Source organism: Anolis sagrei, chromosome 2 (genome assembly GCF_037176765.1).
Source record: "Anolis sagrei isolate rAnoSag1 chromosome 2, rAnoSag1.mat, whole genome shotgun sequence".
Taxonomy (NCBI): domain Eukaryota; kingdom Metazoa; phylum Chordata; class Lepidosauria; order Squamata; family Dactyloidae; genus Anolis; species Anolis sagrei.
In genome coordinates, this window is record NC_090022.1 from 97,636,546 (window position 1) to 97,646,065 (window position 9,520).

Here is a 9,520-nt window from a genome sequence, read left to right on the forward strand (position 1 = left end):
CTTCTCTGGTTGAGTTATCAGATTCTGTTCAGTCTCTATTTACATTTAAGTGCTTTGGAGTTGATTTTTGTTAGGATCTGAAATGCATTTTTTTAAAAAATATGAAGCATCTCCCAGCTTCGAAAACAATGAGAGGAGATTAGAAAATACAGTCAATTTACCATGTCTCCCTAGCAATTTATTTTGAATTCTGCTTCTATGGGATGGACAACCTATCAAGCATTTTTAGTAGCTCTATGATTCAAGAGTGGCATGTCATTAAATTACAAATATATTTTAAGAATTTAGAACAGACCTGCACAACATACAATCCATGGGCTGCATATGGCCCACACAAGACCTTGGTGCAGTGGAAAGGAAAACCAGAATCGGGGCCAAACAAATATTTACACTTTTCCCCCCTAAGTCTGTTGTCCCCTGGTTAGAAACCCAATACAGACCAGACTAGCATCTGTTATTTATTATTTTCATTTCTCTTTTTTTTCCCATTTTTTCTTTTTTTGTGAAGAGGAGGAGGGGGAATATATATGGAATTGTTTACGACATGACAGGTGCCATCTTCAGTTTGGCCTAAAGACTGAAAGAGAAACACATCTACATCAACCTCATCTTTATACATGTATACACTCACACTGAAAAAAATTCCTGTTCCAAGGATAATCAGGCAAGGATAATCATCCTTCCTTCAGTGCCCACAACAGGATGTAATCACGCAAGTGAACCCTTCTGAAACCAAATCTTTGTGGTGTGTAAGAAGTATGAGTTCTTGACTATTTATACCTTGCTCATCTCCATGTGCATAAACATTCATGAAAGCCAAAAATATCCTTAGCTCAAGAATAAACTAGGCAGATGGAATAACTGGCAAATATGATGTTCACGAAAAATAAAAGTGGGCAGATGCCAGCAGGAAAAAAAGCAGACCAAAAATGGGTCTGGAGCTTTAGAACTGTTGAAACCACTTCTTTCATCTATTTGCATTAACATGTCTGCTTGGAAAGCCAAAGCTGTCAGTCTGGCTACCTGTATGGTGGGAGGGTTAGGATGGGTTTTGCCAAGCCAGATGGATCATTTTGCTGCATCAGAGATGGCCTACAAGCCAAGGAACTGACAGCCCTGAGGTGAAACCATGACAATCTTAGGATCAGTTACATTGAAGCAGCAAGAGTTTTGTCACTAAAGTGTCTTCATTTACTGCCTACTACTATAATTACTCACCAGGAGGAGTTCCTGAAAACAAGAAAACCCTTCCCAATCCAACAGAAGCAGCTGTTCAGTTCTGGTGCTGTGACGGATATAAAAGCAAAATCTCCTGCTTTCCTAAAGAGAGTGTTCCCCTGTGGATCGACAATACATTAAGTGAATAAATGAAGGAGCAGTGGAGAACAGCTCAATCTCTGTTATTTGCCATTTGCACAACACTTGTCATTTGTATGGTACTTCACATCTGTTACTGTGTAACCTCACAGCCTGAGAGAGAGAGAGATTGCTCATAGGTTTTCCCATTTTACAGAAAGTAGCTGAGAGTGACCTCCCCCAGGACAAGAGTAGTAATCCATTGATGTTATTGACTGCAGCTGCACAGCAGTCCTCACTGTACTGATGTGGGAGGAAATCTAACATGTTATGACTGCATGAGTCCCACCACCACCCTAGACATACCATTTCGTATGCCGAGGAAGAGCTAGGCTTAGAAAGGGGTTTCCTAGGTCTCATGCCCATTTCTAGGAAGTGCACCCATTTGATTTCCAGAGCTGTGCCCTGAATTTTTCCCCCCTGCTTCCTCAAAATTGTTTATCTGACTTAAAAAAACAAAAAACAAACATAAAACAGTAGTGATAACTCTATAAAAATAAGCTGAATCTCACTGCTCTATTCCTCAAACGTGGAAACTTTCAAAATTTCAGTATGTAGGACCAGATTCCAACAAAGTTGGTCTGCTTGTGATATTGTTTCTATCAGCAGAATTGGGAGAGAAGATCCATCCCCATAGTCTCCATGGGCTCCTTTAAAATCTGCTCTGCAGCTGCGAAAATATCCAAAGTAGATTTTCTTATGTGAAAGGTGGATGGAAAAAGAGAAGAGAAAAAAATTAATTGTACAAATGGTCAGATGCTAGCACAACATTGGATATTTAGGGCATAGGTATGTATGATTGAGATTAAAACCCAAACAACTGATTATAAGTCAGGAATACAACAGGGATGTAGCTAAGAGGAGGGGTCCGAGGGTCTTACCCTCAGTATAATAATTTTTCTCACCATTTAATTTTCTATTCTCTACTTTTTTAGCTTTGCAGAGAGGAAGGTTTTTAATGCAGAACTCTTATTTATGTTGTGCTCACATTTCCATGGTAACGTTGCTTCTCACTTTTCTTTGCATATCTAAATTGTTTTTAATAAAGGCTCAACTGAAGTTTTAAATTATGCAATTCTAGGAATTTAGGAAATAAAGTAAAATTTTATAACAGGCAGTAACAATTATATTTCATAGGATCATAGACTCATAGACTTGGAAGAGACCTCGTGGGCCATCCAGTCCAACCCCCTGCCAAGAAGCAGGAAAATTGCATTCAAAGCATCCCCAACAGATGGCCACACAGCCTCTGTTTAAAAGCCTCCACCACACTCCGGGGCAGAGAGTTCCACTACTGAACAACTTTCACAGTTAGGAAGTTCTGTGAGCATTGGGAAGTATTGTCTTCATTTTGCCCCTAACCAGTACCTACACCACTAGATTTCAAGTGGGTGGGGATAGGCATATCGCTCAGTAGGCAGAGTTAACAACAGATGCTAGTCAATTTCAAACTGTCCCCAAACTCAAATAATCTGGATAGCCTTAGTAGCAATCCCCCTGGACTGAAAATGCTGCTGCTTAATGCAAGGTCAGTAAATGGCAAAACAGCTGGTATTCAGGACTTGATCCTGGATGAGCATGCCAACTTGGCATGTATAACAGAGACCTAGCTGGATGAGACTGGGGGAGTCAATCTCTCTCAGCTCTGCCCACCAGGATTCTCTGTGTAGCAGCAGGCGAGGCCTGGGGAGCGGGGAGGTGGAGTTGCAGTGATCTATCAGGAAAATATTCCCCTGACCAGATGCCACCCATTTACACAAATCTGTTAGCAACTATGTGCAATGCTTACAGAGGATTCTGCAAAAGATGTTTCAGCTGTACTCCACGAAAAGGAAAATCAGCCTGTTCAGCAAGTCTTGCAGATGCTGATTTATATACCTGTATACCTGGGGTCAAAAATTTATAGGTCAGAAACAGATCATGAGTGGAAAAATATAAGAAGCCCTGCTCTCTAACAAAACCTTCAGCCCAACTAAACTGAGGCTGTTATGATAAGACATCATTCACTAGACAGAACAACAGTGCTCAACAGGAAAGAAGATAGTAGGAAAAGAAGAAGTCTGCATTCCAGATGGATAGGCTCAATTGAGGAAGCCATGGTCCTGAGTCTGGAATACCTGAGCAGGGCTGTTGAGGATACTGAAACTTGAGGGTCTCTCATTCATGGGGTTAACCACAAATGAAAGTCAACTTGACATAAAGTTCTACTTCCTAGTGGAGCAAGGATTTCTTTTTTCTGCCACAAAAGAAAGAAGGGAATATAAGCAACAAAAGGAGGATTGAAAAGACCATTTTTAAGACGTTCAACTAAAAAAAAAATCATGTCTAACTCCTTCAGGGAAACAAAGATAATTATTGATGAAAAATATTTGCAGTTGAAATAAAAAATATTGACCAGAGATAGCAGGCAAAAAAAAAAGATTCTGGACACTACTTGTTTAACAAGATGATCATTTTGAAGGGTTAACATAAGATATCTAAATGGAAACACACTAATCTTTATGTGTGTCCTCTTGCTGAGAAATTTCAAAGAATTCTTGGAGGACTCAGTTTTCACAAGTGTTGATCATTTTTAAGGTCCCAAGCTCCCTGTAAAAATTACAGGAAATCAAAACTCCTAAAATAAAAATCAAGATATAAAAACAAAATAAAGCTAGCAAATATTATTATTATTATTACTATTATTAATTTTATTTATATCCTGCCTTTCTCCCTGTGGGGGCTCAAGGCAGCTAACAATTCCACACTTAGTTAATTGTTTTAAGTGCACAATACAAAAATGAAAAAACAACAACAATTAAATAGTACAGTGTGGATTAAGATAAAAAACAGAGTGAAATATAATTAATGTATTTAAAATAGCCTTTAAAACTCACAGCACTTCCCCAAATCACACCCACGCTTCCCCAGCAACATGCCCCTTATTCTTCCCCAAATGCCTTCTGGCAGAAGAAGATCTTAACCTGCTTGTGGAAGGCCAGCAGGGATGGGGCCATCCTGGTCTCCCTTAGGAGAGAGTTCTGCAGTTTGGATGCAGCCACCGAAAAGTCCCTCTTCCGTGTTCCCACCAAACATGCTTGAGTGGGTGGTGGGACAGAGAGAAGGCCTTCTCCAGTAGATTGTAGATGTCTACCAGGTTCATAGAATGAGATAAGGTACATCAGATAGCCTGAACCAGAGCCATTATGGGGTTTTGTAGGTCAAAAACAGCACTTTAAATTGTGCCTGGAAACATGTTGGCAGCCAGTGGAGCTGTTGCAACAGAAGAGTTGTACACTGTCTGTGTGCAACTCCTTTGTACGCTCCCTGCATACAACTCTACTTTATTTCAAACTTCAAAAAATTCCACATTCAGTATATTTTCTATTTTGTAATTGTACTAAATATTAGGTAGCTTTGGAGCCAAATGTCTAGGTTCCATGTTTTCTGAGTATTTGCCAAAGATGGAGAGCATGTGGCCCTCCTCATGTTCCTAGACTGCAGTTCTCCATGGTTCTGGCCTAGCTATGATTAATATCATCATTCTTCTTAACATTACTTTTCCAAAATATGAAATAGATTTCATGCGAAGTATATAATAAATATCCATTTTCACAAAGATGCTCAAACTGATGTCAAAACGTTGATGAGTTAATTTCAGTCACTGTCAGTCTTAAAATGAAAACATGCTCTCCTTTGCTGCCTTGTGACAACTTGCAGTAGTGGCAGGATTGGGTCGAAAAAGAAATGTGAAGATTGATGGGAGTATAAGAGTAGCAAGAGAAGAAGGAGAAAGTGTTTTTTGTAGAACAGCATAGAGCTATTTTTGAGCCAGGGCAGGATATATCTAAAGCAGGCTGCTTGTGGAGGCTGCTTCAGTGCTCTGATGCCATGGTGATGGGCTCCTCAGAAAGACTGAAATAGAGCAAGATGGATGAGAACGGTTCAGGGTGGGGGTGGACATGTGTTATAGTGATGGATCTTTTTTGGGAGATTGCAAAACACGCCCACTTCCCTGTTTAATAATGGGCTTGGTCCTTTAGTGGGAATAAGGAGAAAAAAAGGCAAAGTGACGAGCTGCTGGTGCACCTATGGTGGAAAGAACCAGCAATATGGTGAGAGATGACCAACTCTTTGGGAGGAACAAATTCTTAAGTAAGACCCTAGCCTCTTCTGCTTTCCTACATGAATGCTCCTCAGTCACTAAAGCACAGAAAGTCAACCAAAACAGATTTGTACAAAATAAGTCCAGTTCTGTCTATTCAGAGAGTGAAGGCAGTAGGTTTTAGGAATCAGGGAAAAACAATAAATCATAATTTTCCTGCTTACATTTTCCTACATTTTCCCCCACCAAAGATGGAATACTCATGGATTTTCTGCCTCTGATGCCAGAATAACCTAGTGGCTTTTGATGTTATATATAAACAAGGGTAGGAATGTGGATCATTTACTCTGTTGCCTCCAGCAACAAACTAGCTTGGTCCAGCTTTCCTCCTTACTTATGTTTTCTTGATTAATATAATCTCCTTTGACTCATCTGGAAGTATTCCCAAGTTTCCCCCCTGTTACAAAGCAGGTGGATCTGGTACATTGTTGTTATGTATGTTTATTTGTTTTCATATTTAATTAAGATAAATTATCTGCATTTAATTTAATATGTATTTGTATTTTCACTGTGTGTTGTATGGCGTCCAATAGCTGCCATTTATGTTGTAAGCCTCTCTGAGTCCCCACAGGGAGATGGGATGGGGTATAAATACAGTTAACTTGATTTGACTACATTGTGATACAACATGATACAGTAGGTCCTCGGTATACATTTTGGTTTGGTTCCAGGACGCTCCATGGCTACCAAAAAACCATGGATGCTCAAGTCTCATTATATAAAAGAGATAATGAAATTGTGTCCTTTATATAAAATGTCAAGCCACTCACAGTGGGTGCTAAAGAGAGACTTAGGGTCTGTGAAAGAGCAGGAAGCTGCCGCAGAGTATGCTTGCATATCAGCATAGTGCTTGGTGTGAGGCAAAATCAAGGTTCGTCTTTTGAAAGTTTTTCCAAATATTTTAAAGCTGCAGTTGCTTGAATCAATAAATGTAGGAAGGACTAACTATTGTTACATACAACTCAGGAATACCCAGCTCCCCTTGCAATAAAATATTAAGGTTCCTTGACAGCTATAGTTAGTTCCCTTTTCAAATAACAAAGTCATGGCTACATACCAGAATTGGACCTGAACTAAAGATAATGTGAGGTCTTTTTGAGGCATAATTGTTACTTGTTAGTTTCTCATATCAGATGGCTCCAAGTGATGGCTTGTGTTGCGGGGGAGGGGGGGTTGGGGTGACAATAAGGAAGAATGTATTTTGTAGCGTAAGGCAGCAGTTGTTTCATTGCATTCAAGAAACGGGAAAATAAAGATATTTTTAAAATCTGTAACTATGACGATGTTATAGTAGTAACTATCTACCTTTAGGGATTTAAACTATAATTGCTTTTATAAAATGCTTTCCAGACTTCGGCCTACAAAATAACAGGCTGCCCAATTTAGTAGTGGCAGAATTCACATTCTTCCATGCAGGAAAGTAGAGGAAAGAAAATGTTTATTTTGTACACATCCCCAAATCATCTAGCCACCAGTAGCCATGGAGGACAAGAAGTAACTTTCCCAAATTCACAAGGAATAAAATGTTTTTACAGAAAATGCAGAGAAATTGATAGATAATGGAGGATATCTAGGTACTGTTTTACATGAATCAAAAGTATGTTGTAAAGCAATGCTTTTCAGTTGGAAAGATCAGCCATTTACAAGAAATGTTGCCCAGGGGATGCTCGACTGCATCTTCGAGGAGGCTGCCTCTCCTGATATGTGACAAGAAGTTTCTGCCAATTGCAATTATTTATTATTATTATTATTAATATTATTTCAAACATTTGTACCCCGTCCTTCTCAACCCTCGAGGGGGGACTCAGGGTGGCTTACAATGGAAACAATTCAATGCCAAACACATACAAAAACACAATACAACATGACATAACAGAGTAGATAAAAACATTAGGTTAGAATCCATTTAAAACATTATTATCAACCATATTGCAAGAGAAAGAATGTTGAACACTGTGAAAGCCACCCACTGTGTGGCTATCAGCCTCCTCCCAATAGACTTAAATCAAGGAATAGTATCAGGAGTACCAACACTCCTCTAAACGTGCCTCCAGTAACAGCAAGAATATCCCTGTGGGTAGCAAAATCAGGCAATTCCAACTGGTTGGACCCCACGAGGGTCTTTGTCCAAAGGCAAACAAAGAATGGGCAACTTGAAAGTTCTTGAACAGTCTCAGAAGTGATGTTGGGAGATCAAAAGGCAATCTGGAAAAATTGCACTACCAAGAAGTATTTTCCACCTTGTGTGACTGTGGAGCAGAACAAACAACTCAGCATCTGTATGCTTGCCAACAATGCCCTGCTTCATGCACAGAGGAAGAACTGTTGTTCCTTTTTGGTCTAAAACTGTTTAGTTGCTTGTGATTCCTTTATTTTATCAGTTTTAAATTCATATATTATGCAATGCTTTTGACACAAAATAAATAAATAAAATCAAAAGTATGAAAGCATTGGAGGGTCACAGAAGCCTAGAGCAGGAAGATTACAAAATAAACCAATTAGCATACATATGGCTGGAGAACTTCCCAATGCAGATTATTTGCTCACCTCTTTTAGAATCTTGTCCTATCATAAAATATGGATAACATCATAACAGAAAAGGAAAACAAGAATGAAGTCACACACACAAACCAGCAAGCCACCATCTTCCTTCAAGCAAACTACTTCAGTTTTCACTACAATAAGAAATGTTGTTTATCTGGCAATTAATTACTCTGAATTATTGCTTTATTTTATTTTTAATTTCAGTTTATAATAAAAGGAAATCAAAAGAGCAAAAGGGGCATTATTACATTAGGTTGGTCTCAAAGAACAAGCCATTCTTTTCTATTAAATTTACCATTTGGTTACGAATCTTAGTTATACGTTAGGGATTGTTTGACCTGTAATTTGCGTCAACGTAACATCCCTTCCAGAATCAAACACCTTGGAATTTTCTGCTTTTTTCATGGCAATAGTATAGTATGGCCCCTGTAACTGTGGGAAATATACTCCTGAACTTTGGGGGAGTATATGAAGCCATGGATGACGTGAACCCTACTGAAATTAAGAGCTCCTGGCCCAAGAATACCACAAAGTCACACTGGAGAACTGAGAAAATGACTAGAGAGGACAGATTTTGTTGGATCTGGATAAATGAAACCACAGGTAATGGTTCTGTAGATACTGGAGTTGTACTGTAGTAAGAGGGAAAGGTTATACTTCATCATTGTCTTTCCCTGCATTGCTTGTATGGGTCTCTTCAAGTCATTTCTGATGTATGACAGCGCACAGTGAACCTTTCATGGGTTCACAATTTCTTGCAGATATTGTAACCCCAGTCTTCAGAATCATAGTCCAACACTCAAACCAATGCATATGTTCTAGTAATCCTAGGGAAAGGGTACTTCAAATACTATACCACACATAATTTTACATGTCCAATTTGTAGGCCTGTGCATTAGGTTTCCAAGTCTAAAATACCTGGAAAAACCAAAGGCCCTCTTCTCCTAGTTCAGAATTTAGAATCCCACTTATTTAGTGGAGATGCCAATGGCAGGAAAGAGGCCTTTTCCATCATATTGCATCTGCTCAGTGTTGGACAGCAAAGCTGATGTTCCATGTAGTGAACCTGTTACATTTTTCCCTCAGAAAGAAATAGAAAATTGCTCAGAAGCCAACTCTGATTTCTTTGTGATCATCTGAAGACACAGTTACTTGGGTCTGCTCTGGCACTGAAATGCACATGCTCAGTTGTCACCTCATGCTGACAAGCTACTTCTTATACATTTTTCTTTTCTTGGGCACCTTCACATTTTTTGTTATGTAAAAGGGCTTTCTAGGTACGAAACACAAAGCAAAACTGAATTGTTTTTTAGGAGTAATGTGGGACTGGAGGGGGTAAGCCTTGCAGAAGTGCACCAAATGTAGCAAATTACAGCAAATGGCCCAGTACAATGAGCAGTAGCATGCGTTCATGATGAGCAGAATTTAAACTCATCTTATACATTGAGGTAATGAATTGCCACAGAGCTAGAGAGT